Source organism: Passer montanus, unplaced genomic scaffold (genome assembly GCF_014805655.1).
Source record: "Passer montanus isolate IOZ18808 unplaced genomic scaffold, ASM1480565v1 scaffold61, whole genome shotgun sequence".
Classification (NCBI taxonomy): domain Eukaryota; kingdom Metazoa; phylum Chordata; class Aves; order Passeriformes; family Passeridae; genus Passer; species Passer montanus.
In genome coordinates, this window is record NW_024371149.1 from 1,551,838 (window position 1) to 1,569,692 (window position 17,855).

A 17,855-nucleotide genomic window follows, 5' to 3' on the forward strand; every position below is an offset into this window, starting at 1 on the left:
TGGTTAAGAAATATTTGATGGTGAATCAGTTTTGGGCTACAGAGCAATTATTTGGATGGAGGAGGAAATGGAGGGAAAGAGATTGCGCTTTTTAGTCAAGTCTTCTGCAGCAAAAAGTAGAGGGGACTTAATTGCCACTGTATTGTTTGATTCTGCAAGAAGAATATTTTGATTATTTTTCCTAAAAATACCATTCTTCACTCTTATTTATGTTAGTTGCTGACTCGTATCAATAGCTGGAAAACGTGTTCCCTTGCTGCCATATTTACAGTTTTTAGTCATGGTCTTCTAAAAAATGGCATTTTGCATGTTTCCTGACATCTTCAGCACTAAAAATGAAAAAAAAAACTTGAAGTCATGCTTCTAGTTCCAATTTAATTATCAAGGCTAGAAATCCATCAAAGCCAGAGTCCTCTGCAGTCAGAAGTTGCCCTGTGTTGATTTTACTGGGCTTTATGTTAACACAGATACAAACCAAGAACTGGGACCAAAACCTAATATACATAATATAAAATACATTTTACTTCAGTGTAGTGGGAGAACTTACTCAACACTGTTTGAGGACTTCATTTATTTCTTTGGGGTATTTTTTAGTGTTTCCCTTTGCATTTTATAAGGGACCAGCTGGCCAATGTCATTGGGTTAGGTTATTTCTGAGTATATTTATGTTCTTGTCAAGGTATAGCAGCACATATTGTGCACATCTGGGTTTATCAATATGCCTAACCATCTGAGAAATAAGAAGCCATGCATGGAACCTCTTTGGTAATTTTGGTCAGTTTAGGAAACAAGGTGCATTTTTTTAATATAGCATTTACCAAATTCAGTGACATGTCTGATCTAGTTTTTATTTCTTCCTTAGTAACCTTACAAAACAGCTTTCTAATTTATCGTATTAGTTTGTCCAGGTGCTTTGTGAATATTGAAACAAATATTTAAATAGTGGGTGCTCCCATAATTACCTATTTAATTTTTAAACTTTATGGCTATCTACAGGTGAAGAAAATAAAGGCCAACAGTATGGAAAATACAAGACAACATACATGTCTAAAGGTTATAGCTTCGTAGTGTAGTATAAGATTGGACGTGTACTTTGGTATTGGATCATTTGTACAATTCTCTAGTGAAATAAAATATTTCTATTTATACAATACATGAAGACTTGAAGGCCTTAGGCAACATTATAGCCATAGAACTACTTAAAAACTTTTAAGTCAGAAAATACTTTTTTCCAACTGAATTTACAAAATCATGTGTTTCATACCATCTGCTGGAAAGTAAGGGATGTAACTTATTATTCATAATCTGGGTCATTGGAGACAATTAATGAAATTATTCAATCCAATCAGTGACGAATACTGAAATCATTGATAGAGATGACTCTCCTCCACACTAGTTTTCTTAAAAATATTTAATTAATTGGTGGTTGTGAGGGAAAGAAGGGTTTTGTACCTGATATGAATGTTGAAAAAACCTAGCCGTGTTTGTCATCTCCTCCCATTCCATTCATTAGATGGAAAATTATGTTTAAAGAATAAACAAAGAGGAGAAATTAGAACTTTGTTGTTGTTGGGAGCATCGTGAGAAACAAGAATGGGAGATTTAAAATAGTTAAACTATTGAATTTTCAAAGCATTTCACTGTCACTTGCATATCGCTATGTCAAGTGAGTGTTTCCTAGCCTGTAATTCATGTCTGTAGAAGATGCAAAAGTGTCATGTGCATGAGATTGTACCAATATTGAATTGTTTCAGTAGTTTATGTGAATATCGTAAAGATAAAGTACTGAAATAGAAATAGCCATATTACTGTTTTAGTAGCCAAATTTTATTCCTGACATTTCATAAGTGGTTTAGGCACAAAGAAATATTCACACTACCCAGTTTCAACTTAAGGGCAGGCTTTGGAGGAAGAGGCTTGTATAAGGCGATGCAGAATGTCCTTCAGTTATAAACTGTTTTTGTGTTTTGAAGTAGTGCAGCTGGTTAAGCATGGTGCCTGTAGTTCTATGGCCAGAAGATCCTTTTTTCCTCTTACTTTATCTTTGAGAAGCACGACTGGAATATAATGTTCTTGGTGCCACAACCTTTGAAAATGTGTCTTTTGCTCTTAAACAATGTAGAGGGAAACTTGACGTATGATTTAAAAATGTGTCCACATTAAATTGTATAAGCACATCATTTAAGAGCATGCTAATTGAACCCATGCACTTTTGTCTGCATTTGATGTTGAGTGGCATAAATGTAAATAACAGTAAAAGGTAAAAATTTACCTAAAATCTGTTCAGGGAAATAGCGATTTACTTTGAAGTGCTGTAAAATGCTGTAGATGCTGGAAGTATCAGATTTCTGAGGTGAGTTTCTCAAAGAAGAATCAGACACATTCATAATTAATCACAAGATGCAGGAAATTAAAAATGTTTATGAACTGATTTTGCTTCCTGAAATTATATCATTTAGGTAAGAAAAAAATATTCCCTTAATTAGACAGTGTGTTTGATATACAGAATAAAGTCATATGTATATTGTTGAATTTGACACACTTCAATCTGTGGAAAGCTTTTGACCCTTGACTAGACTTCTGAGAAACTATTAAAAAATGGTGAAGGGCCTCACTACTCATTTGGGGAAAAGTGGTGGATCTTTAATTATATAAGTATTTATAGTAAATTTTCCTGGGAAATATATGTAGGTATTTTATATGCTTTTTGTTTTTTTGGTTTTGCTTGCTTATGTGTTTTGAGGGTTTTTTTTTCAGTGTTTTTCACAACTAGATTTGTTCTTGCTGCCTTTTTTTTTTTTTTTTTTTTTTTTTTGGAGTGAGAGGAGTCATATTTTTTTTAGTGTTGAGGGGGAAAAATCCCCACAGTCTCTTGTGATAAGTAATAGTTTTCTAGCTGCTGAAGTGAAATTTACCAGTACAGAAATTGTGGGGTTTCTCCCTGTTTCCAAAGACAGTGGCTGTTGTCTCATTGCTTTAATGAGAATAGGAGCTCAAAGGATAATTTGGTATTTGGTAGATAAGAAATTGGAGAAGCATGTGTGGTTGGTATACATATACATTTTTTGACAGTGTTCTTGACAGTATCAGCTATTTCACTAGATTTTTCAAAGCAGGAACAGAAACCTTCAGCAAACACAAGTATACAACATCTCAGAATTCAAATATGAAGTTTAATACGTTTTTCTCAAGCATAAGCAAAGCTCTCATAAATTTCTTTTTTCTTTCAATTTGGACCCCTCTCATCTTGGAAATGTCCTGTAACCAATCTTCTTGTGATTTTTTTTTTTCCTAAGCATGTGTAATGTTCTTAGGATGCAGTTTATCTGAATAGGACTTAATTTAGAATAAAATATATTAATTGGCTAAAAAATAGGAATTGAATGCATGCTTCAGTGATTTAGTCTTTGAAATCTTTTTACAAGTCCACATATGACATTAGTTTTTGCAGCAGTCAAGCACATGCATTCTTTGATAAAATGATTTGTTTTGCTCTGACATTACAATTTTTCTTAGGTAGTTATGCAAGGTTTGGTGGGACTTACAGAATACCCTATTCAGGCAAAAATAAATAGTGCCATATGTTCCTTTTAGCTGTGGTCTAGGTTTCTGAACTTAGAGGAGAAAAGGGAAAGTCGTTCTCAGCTTCTGGATCTGACTGTGCACAGGCAGGAATCACAAGATGTTCCATGCCCTGAGTGATATGGTGTGGTTTTGTTGGTGGCCCACTCCTCTTGTATTTTTTCCCCCATCCTCTTTTTTTTTTGTTTTGTTTTGTTATTTTAGCTCTTGGAGGTGGAAAGAATTACATATGTGTTTTAGATTATATACTATTACATTTGTATAAAAGTTCCCTTTTCCTCATCGCATCGTGGCCAATAAGAGAAATGACATAAGGATAAAAGAGCAGAGTCTTTCCAAGCTGGGGCATTTGTAAAAAGACAGTGCCCAAACTGCTGAGAATGTACCTTGTGTGTCAGTGTAACTGCACAGATCTGACCATTGCAGGTGTTCAGGGATTATAAACTGCTTGTCAGTGTTGGTACTTACCTACCTGTTTATAGGGAATGGTTTAGATTCTGCTCATTTCTATTGAGAGTAGAACTTCGTCTGTTCAGTTATTTTTAATCTTTCATAGGCCTTGGTGGCACATAAATAAATCCAAGAGATGAGTTCTAGATTGCCTTAATCTGTGACAATGATGGGGGCTATTTCCAGGGTTTCCATAGGAATAGGAACAATGTTCTCCATGTAAGTTCATGAGATAATGATAATGGAATAGAGTAGGAAGTGTTGAGTAAGTCTTGTTCGTTTCTATGGTAACAGCAGCTAGTTTAAGTTCCAGTTATGCATTTTCTGAATATTTATTTATTATTGACAACAGCAAGGGGTTTTTTTTGCAGGCTTTTTTGTTCTGGATTGAAGGGTGGGCTTCTGCCCAGAGTCTTGGGAGAAAATTCTTCTATTGCACATATGTTTTTAAAACTGCGCTATTAAATTCTGCATGTAGGTGCTACATGTAGATGTAGCAGTTCTGATTTTCACTGTACTTTGTATTTTTGGGGAACTGCTGTAATTGCAGTGGATCTTGTAATTAAAGGAATAATGCATACTCTGTGGTGATTCTTAGGGTGTGCTGTGCAGGACCAGGAGTTGGACGCAATGCATCCCTTCAATTCAGCATATTCTATGATTAACATATGCTAATATTAAACTTTCTGTTCTGAGAGGTTGTTCATGAGCTATGTGGCTAATCAAACATAAAGAGTATTTTTTCTACTCAATTTTACCACTTTTAAGTACTGCTATGTGAAGAATGGGTAAGATTAGCATGAAGTACTGATAAAATTATATGTACTGGTAAAATCAAATAAAGGAAAGAATAAACAGTACATTTCATAAAGAAATGACATGAAATACACTCAGATTTAAAACATTGCATTTGAATTTGTAGCTCAGAAGGTGGAAAAATAGAAAATTAGTGTATACATCACATGTGCAGTTTATCTTAATTAATATTCCTTATTTTTATATGCCTCCTCCCTCTAAGCCAGATCTCACTGTAGCCTATTCTACCTTATTTTCAGTCAGGTTATAGCTGCTGATATGGAAGTTACCCACTTTAAAGTTATCTTCACACTGGGCTCTGTTGCAGTGACTTTTGCGACCTCTAGATAGTTTACCATGCTTGCAGAAACCATTCTAATAATATTTCAAAGCATGGGGCTTTTCTTGCAGTGGGAATAAATATCTTCTGCTAACATTTTTTGCAAGTATTTTCTGCTAATATTTTTATTATATTTTTGCTAACATTTTTTGCGCTTCCTTTCTTATCTAAATTAAGGGATGCATGGCATTCTGTCATTAAAATGAAGAAAAGCAAACACTTTAAAATATGTTATGTTTTGAATGGTGTGATTATTTGGAGAAAGTCAAGAATGTGATTGCTATTCAGATGGCAAAGGTGGTTTAGACACACTTTTGTTATACAGCTCTTCATTGGTGAAAAATTGTTGTAAGACTGTCACTATTGATTTATTGCCATATATGCATGTCAAACATAACTAAGGGAAAGTCTTTGCTACTGTTTTCTTGCATGAATCTAGAATGAAAGTGTGTAAATACAGAAATGTGCCTTGTGGTAATGCTGTCTTGATCCTCATGATTAGAGTGTGGTACAGGGGAAATTTACCTTCCACCTGGCAATAGCCAGGTATTGAACAAAAGATACAAACACAATTTTGCATATTTACAAAGCTCACTGGAGGAGACAGATGGCTTCCCCTAAGGCATTTGTGCTGTTCCCCTGTGAAGGGCTGCTCTGATGATGCAGTTGATAATATTGGGTGTTTTATTTTTTTTCCTTTTTGCTAACTGTATTTGAAAAAATTGTGCTGGTAATCAATACACTGATGTGATAATGCATATTTTTGAAGAAAATTCTGTGTATGTTTTTGTACAGCTCTACCATCAATCATTTGTCTGGGGTAAATGGAAAGAATTACTAAGCTTATGGGTAAAATCTCAATTTTGATGATCAACAAAATTTTCACACAAAATATTGTACATCAAAATCAGTTTCCTTTTCCTTCTTACATACTTTTTTTTTTTCTTTTTGAAACTGTTTTTAGGTATTTCTTGAATATTCACAGGTTTCTTGAGGTATGTTCTCAGCACATCCCTCCTGGTGTCAGTAGTTTTATGTGGCTCCTTAAATTTGCTTTGCTTTGGCACAGGAGATTGCTCTCTGCTTTCATTAATGCTTTGTTTTAGTTTCACATGCTGCAGCAGAGACAACTTCAAAGCTTACTACTAAAGCTGCAGGAAGCCCCACTCTTCCTGTCAAGTCTAATGTCTGTATTGGTAAGGTTTGGAAGGCTTGGTCCAATCTGAAGTATTATTTGCCTTTCTGAAAAAGGAGCAGGTAATTTAATGGTAGAAACTAGGATGGAAAAGTTGCCAATCAGAAGTAAAAATCAGGGAATATTAACTGCCTGTTCCGTATGTTTCACCTAGAAGCTGGAAGCTCTCAGAACCTTTCATAAATCCACAGCAAAATGCCATGAGTTTAAGGGAGAAACTCCCTTGTCTGCTTGAATGATCCTGCTCCTCCTTCCTAGTTAGAATCTACATCCTGCAGACACTTCCCTGCAGCTTGGGATAAAGCTAGGAGAAAATATTTTGAGCAGGGAAAATGGGAAAAAAGATAAAGAGACAGAACTTTTCAGAAGTTTGAAACAGTCCTGGTGGCTCTTGGAGTCTCCTGAAGACTGCTTCCATTCATCAGGGCTATCTAGGATAGGTGGGTGAAAAGGCAATTTCTGCCATGTAATGCAGTGCCTTCTTATGAGCTATGGAATTGCTAACTATGACTGTGAAGAAGGGGTCACAAAACTGACTTAATTGAGGCAGGGTAAATATAGAATGGGAAAGGAAACAGAATCTGATTCTTCCTCTGTTGCTGATCCAAACTTAAAAGAAAAAATATTTCAAACACAGTGTACTTGTTACTGCTTAGAATGGGGATACCACTTGGGAACTAAAAGTGAAATGTGGAACCCAATCCTGCCTTGTGTAGACTGCATGCAAACCAAGCCATCCAGTTCTCTCAGATGCCCACAGTCCCCTCATTGAAAAACATGTAACTCCTACAGACTGTTAAAAAAATCAGTTTGTGCCTGTCAGGGGTAAAATCTTGCAAAAATTACTTCAGTAGAGATGAGTAGATTTTAGTGAGCCATCTGATTGTTGTGATATACAAAATTTGATCCTGTCATGAGCCTGCTGTAGAATACTAAGCTCTTGGTTCTTGTCAGCCATTATATTTAATCCTATAACATGTATTCTGAAGGTGTTGAATGTCCCTTGAGAAAGTATAGCGATGTATCTTGGTAACAAGTACGAGTATATTGTGAGCAGTTTAGTAACAATGCAAAATGTTTGTAATATCCCTGTCAGCTGTTTAATTTTACATTTTTCCCCTATTTGTTCATCTGTTCAAGGGAGAAAGTCTTGTCTTGTGAGTTGGGATGCTTTGTTTTGGATTTTAAAACCAAGGCAGCTCAGATGCTCTAAGGTTGGGCTCAGCTTTAGAGTGGCATTGGTGCAGCTGGCGCTTGATCTGTGTGGGCTGTGTCATTGGACTGTCTGGACAGTGTTCCATGCTGCTATCTCTTTTCCATGCTACAGTTTAGCATCCATGCATATGTAAACAGAAGCTGCACCAGTCAGTTCTATTGTTGCAGCTGAATCGGAGAGTTCTACATTCTGCTCTAAGAAGTTCAGCAGGATATTTCTTGAGAAGTATAGTAGTTTGTTCAGATTTATTTTTTCAGGGCTGCAGGTTTGTGGTTTTTGTTCTCAACCATGGCCAGAGCAATTTCTGTCATTGATGCTTGTGTCTGATTTGCTTCAATGTATGTGATCAAGCTGCATACTGTCAGACAAGGTTTGAAAGCTGTTTTGTGCTATACTTAGAGGATTTTATAAGAATATCACAAATAATGAAATAGATGTGAATTCAAAGTTTTTTCCCTATTACAAAACAGCAGTATAAGTAATCTTGTCATGCTAACAGAAAATTATTGGAGAAACCTGTAGGTATTTTTATATCAATCTGGAAAAATTGTTGTAATAATTTCCCTATAGATTACATTCTCTGATTTGCCTTGTTTTCTCTCATGATAAATATTACAAAGTTCTTTGGGGTAGGTTGGCAGTGAAAAGTAACTGAGAAAATCAAGTCATCAGATGATAGGTTTACAGTTGCTCTTTGGTATTTTTAAGTACAATAGATAATTTTAACTGTCTCTAGGCTGGAAAAGGTTGTCAGCCACTGGCTTAAAACTTTTGGAGGAGTTAGCTGGGCACAAAACTCTTCTCTCGTTGAAGTATCATCTACAGGATTCACAATAGATGTATAGTCCATAGGAGAAACTTTAAATTTCCTAAGCATTTTTGTCACTATTCAAAAATAATGGGAGCAGTGTGAATTCAGTAGCTGCAGCTACTGAATTCAGAATGTGACTGCTGAAGTTTGATGCTTTCTGTTCTCAGATATAACAGTAACTTGCATGACTTTTAACATGCAACTAAACTTTATATTACTCCTTTGTTTCAGTGCAGAATAGGATTCAGATTAATTACCTATGCTTGTAAAAAGCATTGAAATCAGTTTTAAAAAGTAGTGAAATCAGAAATTTATTATTGTTTTTTTCTCCCAGTGCACATATTTGGGTCCAAAATACATTTCTGTCCTATATACTTAAATCAGTCTAGTAATATAAAATGCATATGTCTGCTTTATATAAAGTTTGTATACCTATGCATGAACAATTCTTACTTCCATATCATGCATTTGTAGATTTTATACTCACGTATCAATTTTTTTTTCTCTATACAAGCTCTTTTCCTTAATGTTTTTGTTCTGCACTTCTGCTTTTATAACAATCTCTTTTGGGTCTGATAGGTGCAGACAGATAAACAATCTGAATTTTTCCTTGCCATTCAGTCCATTAGACTTGTTATGTATTCTCTTTTGGAAAAAGCTTTGGGCATCAGCACTAGTTGCTTTTGGTCTCTTTATAGCTGATGACTCTTGATGTGAAAGACCAATTTTTTAATGATGCAGTTCCATTGCATATCCAAATTCACTGTTTTATTTCTACAAATGAAAAGCTTGTCTGTGTGAGAAGTTTTATTTTATTTAGAGAATGCATCTTGTAGTGTAAAAAAAAAGTTAAATCTGATTTTATAGAAATGAAATTCTAAAACTAGTTGAGTTATTATGAGTTAATTCAATTATATGGAATTACAAGAATAAGTATATGATGAAGCCTGAAAACTTTGTTTGCCACAAAGTAAGCACTGGATTGAGAAAGGCTTGAGCCTTGTCTTACCTCCTGTAGCTAAGGATACTGATATCAGATCCTTACACATATAATGAAATCTCTACTTGTCTTGTTGATTATTCAAGGAATAGAAATATATGAAAAAGATTAGAAAAATCTTAATTTTTGTTACGCTTTCACAATTAGCATGCCGATTGAAAATAGCTTTATTATCTGCTACTAAGTCTCCTTTACAGGTACAGTGATGAGTATGTGTGAATCCTGGTTCCCATTTTGTTTAAAGTAAGTTAATATTGCAAAAACTTCTGACTTGAGTATTGGTTTTTAGTGTTATTTAGGTCTTTTATAAGAAGGGCCATTGTTTTTGTCAGGACTACAGAAAGCATAGAAGAAACAGTTTTAAGCTGGGTTTGGTGCAGTTGGGTTTTTTTTTTGTTTTGGGTTTGTTTCGGTTTTTTGTTATTAAGTGATCTCTTTGCATTAAATTAGGCATCACCATTTGTGATATGGTTGGATTCAAATTTCAAGACTCACAACCTTTAGTCAGCAAATCATGGCAGCATGAGCTGTTTAGGGATATAATACGTAGTTGCCAGTAAAATACAGAGAATTTTGCTAGGCATTCACAATGCCCTGTGTTTACCTGATGGAAATGCAGGAGAGTGGAACTAATGACACCATAGTTCTCTAGATTTTTTTATGTTATTCTTCTTAATTAATATTTCACCCAATTCACTTGATTCTGAGCTAAGGCATGCTCTTTTTTTCTTTTTGATGTGATAGCACTTGATACAACTTGAATACTGTAAGATGAACTACTAATGACCTACTGGTTCATCATATTATTTATTGCAAATGAGGGAATTAATGGTTTTTGTGATCAGTTCAGCAGGTTTCTTCTTAAACAGTCAAAATGTTTGGTCCTTCTTTAATCTTTTCTTTTTGTATTGAATGAGTCAGACCGTACCAGATTGGGAGGTTTCTATGGTTGTTTCAAGGATTCTGCTTCAGATCATGGATTGTTAGTCTGAAATGCAGTATAGTCTCTCATGCTTTACCCTTAAGTTGAAACAAACAATAAAAGTGTGCTTTCAGAAACTGTGCCTTGCTCTCATCTCTCAGGTTAAGAGACACCAGTGTGCCTTTGTTTCTCACACTTCCAGAGAGCTGTGTACATGCCTATTATTTCCTAACAATACATTTTCTACAGTTTTATTCTTGTGCATGATAAAAAGTCCTTTGATTTCTCTAACAGAATATATCATTATGTCCAAGAAGTCTGGTTTAGACATTAAAGGAATAGAGTAAGTGCTTCCTGCACCTGTTTTCTGGTCTTTTATGCTGGATTAGTTTTGGTATGAGAGACATGAAAAGGTGACTTTTTGTTATAAAAATGAATAACTGACTATAAAGAATTTAGCTTCACCTGGGCAACATACATTAAATATTAATGCATATAATTAGTACTTCTACCTCTTGTACTAGTTGCAAATATTATTGACTATTTATTTGGTCTGTGTTTGGATATTTTCTACTTTTTAGACCAGAGAAAAGGTAAACCAGTTGAGTTTTAAAGTCTCCATGTAGAAAAAATTGACAGCAGTATGTCTGCTGTGATAAGAAGTTACACTTTCAAGAACTGTAAAAACAAAATACATGCCTTTATTTGCTAGCAATGCCAAAAATATCAAAAAAGCATAAATTAACTGACAGAAGTGTCTACAAGTGTGTTATTTAAGTTACCTTCCCCTGCTACTGATTTGCTTCAAAAATACATGATGTGATTCTTAGTGAAAATGCTAAAAAATAGTTCAGAGGAAAATCTAAGGAACTGTACGAATGAAAGCATATTGGAAGACAAAGTTAAATTCATTTCTAGCTTCTGGGTCAAGTTTTGATCTCGTACTTAACTGTGTAATTTAATTGAAGTTAGCCCAGTCAGTCCATATTTACACTGGTTTAATTGAGGATAGATGTAGATGGCTATATTTGAGGATGAAAATAACATATATGGAAGAGCATGTTCCTGTCAGAGAGCCAAATGAAACTTTATCAGAACTGCAGACACCTGTCTTCCTACAAGAAATTTAAAGAGAATATATGTGCAGGCCTATTGGTAATGTAAAGCTAATTATGGATTTTATTTTCTAAAGGAAGATGAATAGGCTTTAGAATTAAAACAAAGCAGAAAAACTCTCCTGCCACAATCCTCTAGGGAATTTCTAGGCTCAAGGTCAGATGCTGTTGAGTAGAAATGAAATTCTGTCCAAACTGCCTCTGTCAAGCCCTTCCCTTGGCAGGATAGAAACATAATATTTAATGGTAGTGACAGTTAAAGTTTGAGGAAAAATTTGGCTGAAGCAGGTTCTTATGAATCTGGGGACATTCTGGTTTTTATATGATTCTCTAGAGCACTTGCAGTTTTCTAGACATCTTTTCACTGACGGAATACTGTGCCTTGCAGTCAGAGTTTGTGAGCTTCAAGATGGAAAACCGATGCTGGAAATTTTAGTAAAAATTTTAGACTTGTCAGTGAGGCCTTTTCTCATGTGTTTGTCTAGAGAATTACAATTTTTCCTCCTCCCCTTGCCATTTTTTCCTTGGTAAAATTCTATTAAATTAGCGAAACATTTTTTCCCCATTTTTGTAGGAAGAGAATGTCAAGCAGTAAGATTCAGCAAAATATAATTTCTGATACAGTCATCCAGTAGTGCACTTCCTGCTGAACTGAAGGTCTGTTAAGTTTACACACCTCTTACATGGAAATGCATCCATGTGATGGTTATTCCCAAGGACACAACTATCTCTACATATTCTACTTCAGTAATTGTATTTTCAAAAGACAGCAAAGGAAACACAAACTCCTGAGTGTATGTATCTTCTCCTGATTCCAGTGGGAGCAGGGATTATCCATAGTATTAACTTACTTAAACTCTATACGTAGGTTTTAAAGTACAGGGATTAGATGTGGTTAGTGGTTTTGTTAGTCTTTGAAACAGCACTTGCTCATTTGCACTACAGTGGGCCAAAGATACCTGCTCGAAGTGCAGAATTTAGTAACTTGATTTCTTTTTTGAGTTTCTCTTAAGGACACTTCTCTTTACTGCCATGCTGATTTCCCTGAATGTGGCATAGATAAATCAATGTTTGATAATAAATAAACAAAGGTGAATTTTATTCTTGCAATTTGAATGACAAAAATCACTAGATTTGTTGACAGATTCAGTGTTCTTTGACAACTGCTAAAAAACCACAACTTCTGTATTAATTCATGCGTACTTTCCTGCATGACATTATCTATTGGTCTATAGAAAATATTTTTCCATAAAATATTTTAATGCAGCCATGTAGAGACCTTCATGTACAATAAAGCAAGGTTAAGGGAAGTTATAATGCAAAGCTTAATGCTTGGGTTTTTTTACTTCCATCTAAATATTTTATTTTAACAGTTGCAGAAAACCATTTTTTTCAATGTGACCGTGGCAGCAGTGAAGTCTCATAGTATTTTACTGAATAGAGACATCAGAAGTTAAAAAGTTTATTGCATGGGAATCACATTTCAGCTTAGTTTATGGTAGTTGGAAGGACAATTATAGGGGTTTTTCTTGCCTACTGTGCTAGAGCCCCCTATATTTAGCCAGGTTAAGCCAGTCTTGTGGAAAAGGTAATACATTTTAGAAGGAAAGCATTATATTAGTGTCAACATTTTCCTTTAAAATCAATAGCTCTGGTAATTTTTTAATTAACATAGTAAATTGCAAAGCATTTCTTTGAGAAGTACTTTGAAATAGTTAGATGAAAAGACTATCAATCCAATGTTAATATTATGAAATATCTTGACAACATAATGATTTCAATTAACTCTGGTTGGAAATTTAACTTGTACTCATGTAAAAAGCCGAAAAAGAGAAGTTGCTTAACATGAATTCTGGCAGATGAGTAGTAATGCTCATCTGAGTTATGTGGATATAAGACATAACCTAGGAACTGCTTCTAGGTCAAGCCAGCAACCTTTGGCTTTCCCCAGTAACATTTTATGTAATTATATGCTACCATCTTTGGAACACCAGTAGTCCATTATATTTTGTTCAGTTGGATGATGAGCACAGGCCACTGTGCCTCCAGTTGAGAATTACTGAATTTTCCTTTTTTTTTTTTAATTTTTTTTTTTTTAGTCATTATTTTCTTCATGGAGTTCCTCTGTCCCCTGGTACGGTGCTCAAGATTATGGTGGGTAAAATGTTTGTACTTACAGATGTCCTGGTACAGGTACAATTATTTTGACAAAAGTTGTCTTTCCAGGAGAGTCTGTAAGAGCAAATCTCTTATCTAGTACCAATTTTTTAACTCATAAGACATTCTGAGGTATGACTCATTCATTATAAGAATGTTTCATTACTTAACTTTTGGATTACTAGCATGGAAAGTGATCCATTTCTCTTGCTTCTTTCAGTTTCCACACAAACACTTGGGTTGGGTTTTCATATGAAGGATGTTCAACACTAGCAATAATGTCCTTTTTCTTTTTCCTGGAAGACAGAGTTAATGTCAGAACCATGATATGCAGCCTGAAATTTCATATAAGTGACAGAAATATATATCACCTGAAGAAAGAAAGAAAAAGCCCAAGAAGAAAGGCTTTCAATAAATTCATTTCTTCCCCCATAAATCTTTCTTCCCATTTGTGCTTGGAATGTAAAGGTTACACTTATTCTTTATGTTGTTATATGTATTTATTTATTCTATAACTGCTCATTTGTCATATCAGTCTTACCTAAGAAATGTTGAATGAGTTTGCTGTACTAATATAACAGGAAGCTATATTTGTAGCTCTTTTACTAAGGCCCTGTGGGCAAAAAAAGGTCAATAAAAGAAACCTCATCTAGGTGTAGGAAACAAATGTATAAAAATGGTAACATTTTCACAATGTCTCGTTAATCAGAGCTAGGCTTTGCTAAGCACTGTAAAGACACAAGAACATGAGAAGTGCTTTTCTAGAGAGCTTTCACTTTGATTATGATGGAAAGAGGATATGAGAGCCAAACTCAAATTCTGTAATGAACGTTGACCCAGGGTGTTAATAGCCAAAATCAGAACTGAATATTGATTCACTCTGCCGATTGTTGAACAGTTAATGTTGTTATTTTTATGATATTACACTACATCAGTTTCAGAAACTCATGACTGCAGTTAGTTTTTTAATTGGTAAGGCTATTTAGCCAAGTTATCCTGTTTGAAAGAAATATCCCATTCTTTTGTGATTCTGGCTGTTTCTCTTGTAGTAATAACAAAAAACTATTTATTACGTCCTCTTATTTTGGAGAACTAGCACTGAGGAATAATATCTGTTATACCCCTTTTCAGCCTTTCAAGGTGGAAGGAAAACTTGGGCATATTTAGTATTGGCTCACTTTGCATCTCAGATGGCTTCTTTATGATTGTCTCTGCATGAAGGTCGCTTGGATGAGGGGAAATCCCCTGGGATCTACTGCACAGACACATTACTATAGAGGGTTTTTCCTCTGCCCCTTTCAGATGAGGTAACCTGCTTTCAAATAGTATTACCTTTAAATAGCATGCCTGGCCAGTTCCGTCAGATTGTATTAGGAAACTCTTGTTTTACCTCTGTTTGGAAAAGAAGAGTAATATTATTACATAACAGTTCAAGTAGTTTCTGTTGCGTGAGTGTGGGGCGAAAAAAAGCCAACAATAAGATTAGCAAAAGATACTGCTAATCTTACTATGCTTAATTTCTTAAGCTTTGAAATACAAAAAAAGACATGTATCCTAAAATGTTATTAAAAAAAAAAAAAAGCCCACCAAAAAACCCAAAGCAGCCCCAAAACCTTGAACACCAAACCAAAAAATTTTGGAATATGAACCAGTGCAGAAAGCAATATCAATGTAGAATCCTTAACTTTTTTTATCATCCTGCTGAATACTTTAGGAAAAAAACTTTAAGTGAACTTCATGCTGCTTGTAAATAATGTAGTAGTTAAGTAAGAGTTTTAAGCAGTAGTCATTATGACCATGAAGTGTAGAAATTCCAAGATTACCTGTCAGGTTTTCAGATCTACCATTGCACAGTTAGTTTTGTGCTGTGTTGTGAAAAGCCTACCGTAGGATGGATAGAGGCTCTGTGAAGTGAGTGTGTGATGGTGGAAGAATTAGATTCTTATAGTGCTTGCCTTGCAGTTGTCCTGGGTGTGTTCCCCTACTTTTTTGTTCTTGTTATATAAAATTACCTTTTTTTATCCTTCTATACACTGTTTTTTACCAGAATATATTTTAATGCTAAATTAAATATAGTGGAAGTGGAAGTAGCTGTCACCTTCTGTATTATATTTGTCTGGGTATGGAGACTGTGCATTTGACTCTGCACCTGCCTGGAATTCCAGAACACAAAACTTCAGTTTCTGGACTGGATATTGCAATTTAGTTTTAATATGAAAAGAATGTTCTTGTCTAGCATTCTTCATCACCTGCAAAATGTTTTACTCAATTGCAATGCCACTTTACTAGAAAGGCTTGCTGCAAGGTGTGTTTTGAAGGAGATTGAAAACAATGTCATTTGACTTCTGCCGAGTACTTAAAAGGAAATCTGAATCAAGGGTAATGTAGGGATTGTTCTTCTCCTGACCTGGTAAAGAAAGAGACTTAATGCCTACTGTTTCCGCTGTTGTTTAGCGAGATACTGGGATTAAAGATAACAGAAATATTAGTGGTCTTGCCCACCTATTGAATCATGTACCAACTTTAGTAAGAACTTGTAAATATTATCTGAAAACAAGTTTTAACTATGAACTCTACGTCTGAACTGCATTACTAAGTAGTTTCTTATATTTTTCAATACATGAATTTGCATATGTATTTGTTTAGTCATGTGTAAATAAGAGTAATGGTGAAGCACTGGCAGAGGTTGCTCAGAGAAGCTGTGCATGTCCCATCCCTGGAGGTGTTCAAGGCCAGGCTGGATGGATCTAGCAAAACATCCCTGCCTATGACAGGGAAATGAGAACTTGATGATCTTGAGGGATCATCTTTAAGGATCCTTCCAACACAAGCCATTCCATGGAATATTTATCACAATAACACATAATACCTGAAAGCTGTATCTATAACGTGATCATTCTCTTGGAAAAAATTCTGTCCTTCTTGAGAAAAGTTTTATGGTAATTAAATTTCTTTGATCATTTTCTTGTTTCTACAGAATCATTTTTACTGATATTATCATTAAACACAGCTATCTTGTTCTGCAGACTAACAGCATTGTGGCAGAACTTTGGTATTCAGTTGTTAAATGCTTCATTTGTCCCTTGACAGGGTTTTGTCCTCATTCATGTTTCCAATTTGCTGACATTTATTACAAGAGAATTCTGTGAGGGTTTTTTTTTCCTTCACAGGTAAAGACTCAAGATGAGCAGTGCTAAGTGATGGTTTTCATCATAAAAAGGCATTGTAATGTTTCTTCTACTTTTGACATCCTGTGTTCAGATGGTACGCCAGATTAAATATTAATATTGGACACAGTTAAAATAGTACCACATGTAAAACAAGACAAAAAACCAATTCTCACAAAGTAGAGATTGTTTGGGGAACTTAATTCACTCATTTGCCTCTTTGATTTAGACATATGGATAGCAATAACAGCATCACTCTGTGCTGTCATACCTGCCTGTATGCTCTAGACTGATTAGACAGTGTCTGATCATCTGCATGACTTGAATTGGAGTAGATAAAACATCTGCACATCTTTAGTGAGATAATTCTGTAATTTAATAGCTTGGAGCAGAGACTGTAATCCTCAGACTCTGAATTTTATCTGTTGGCTAAGGAATTTATATATCACCTATACCTTGTTGCTAAGCAGATTCAGGGGTTTTACATCTTTTTTTCTTTAAATTTTTCTGTCATGTTTAATACTGACATTGTGATTACATCATAAATGGTACATGTGCCAAAAATATCCTGCAAGTCTTAAAGTTTTTGCAACTTCTTGAAATGCAGGTCACTTTCCATTTGTTCAAACATAAGCAGATTTTAAAGGGAGTTTTTCTGTGGAGAACTTCTGTGGTGTTCATTACCCAACTTTAAAGTTTTAATAACAGATGAAGCATGAATGCAGTCTTTAGAATGGTTTTCGTTGTGCAGTCTTTGTGCACAAAGTCTGTCTGTCTCCGCTACTCAGAGGTAATTTGGAAAAGATAATATGTGATTTTAATCAAGTGGAACCTTTTAGTGCATGAGTGCAAAAGAAAAGTTAAGGATGCTAAAGTAGTAATAGAATAGTAAATTTATGGAATGCTAGATTTTTCTGTTTTGTTTCAGTTTTCACTATGTGTAACGTTGAACAGTAATTCTATTCTCATTCTGTGTGGCAGAATGATAATTTGAGCAATTGCAGAAATCTGTGACAGAACAAGTAAGAGAAATTAAAAACAAAAAAATTTGGCAACTTGTCAGTTTTTCAGAAGCCTACTAAAATATCTAAAGGATATCCTATGT

At 34.8% G+C, this 17,855-nt stretch overlaps 1 protein-coding gene across 42 annotated transcripts in view; it reads left to right on the top strand.

The window, feature by feature from the left end:
• The window catches only part of KCNMA1 (potassium calcium-activated channel subfamily M alpha 1), a 421,949-nt gene that overhangs the window by 119,705 nt on the left and 284,389 nt on the right, over positions 1–17,855 (top strand). The window lies entirely within an intron of this gene.